At 30.0% G+C, this 946-nt stretch overlaps 1 pseudogene; it reads left to right on the plus strand.

Moving 5' to 3' along the window:
- Positions 1–459: 459 nt before the first annotated feature.
- LOC138836068 (U6 spliceosomal RNA) lies at positions 460–556 on the plus strand (annotated as a pseudogene).
- The last annotated feature ends 390 nt before the right edge of the window (positions 557–946 follow it).

The raw sequence follows: 946 nt of genomic DNA on the forward strand, positions 1-946 counted from the left end.
TGTCAGGGTAAGATATTCTGGTTGGTCTATTCCTACATGGAAGAAGGGTAAAGGTTCAGGTAGACATTTGTCCCAGCAAGACCTCATTTGGGAAATTTTAAGCTGCAGAAGTTTAGAAGTAGCTCTTAAGCAAGTCTTACTTTGAATCCATTAGCTCTACAAAGCTAACTGAGTTGATAAATAAGTATTTGAAAAGCCAACACCTTTGGACTTAGCTGAAAAGGTTTCAAAGTATGATTAAATTTAAAATGAAAATGACAAAATAGACATTGACAAAAAATTGTAAATGTGAGTACTCGACCAAACGATATGTTTTTTCCAATATACACAGAATTTTAGAGAAATAAGATCAATAGCATTTTTAGGAACAATAAGGGTTCCTTGTTACAAATAGGGAACCATGGATAGATGCCTGTATAAAGATTGCATCATTAAGTACTTAAATTTAGAGGGTAGTACATGCTTCAGAAGCAGGTCTACCCAAATTTCAATACAGAGATTAACATGGCACATGCACAAAGATGATATGAAAATTTGTGAAATATTCCATATTTTTTTCATTCTTCTGATGCAAGAAATGAAAAACAGTTATTAAAAAGTAAATTACAAAAAAAACAAGTGTAACAATACATGTAATTTATAGAATTAAAGGTTAGATTGAAATCAGTGTATTAATTCTTCACCTTAGAAAGGCCTTTACATAGCATAACCTTTACAAAACTTGAAATTAGATAACATTGTAATTTTATCCCAAAGAAATAAAATAATATAAGGACCTAGGAAAAAAAGAAATCTTAAACTTCTTCTATATGGAATGCAGTCTGAAAGGACACATTTATTAATGAACCTATACATTATATAACAATGTAGAATTCCAAGTATTATATCTAGGAGCGAATGAAATAGATTATGGATATTATACAAACACAGACATACTTTTTTTCAG

The sequence above is a fragment of the Dipodomys merriami genome, unplaced genomic scaffold, assembly GCF_024711535.1.
Source record: "Dipodomys merriami isolate MVZ:Mamm:240054 unplaced genomic scaffold, mDipMer1.0.p SCAF_248, whole genome shotgun sequence".
Lineage (NCBI taxonomy): Eukaryota > Metazoa > Chordata > Mammalia > Rodentia > Heteromyidae > Dipodomys > Dipodomys merriami.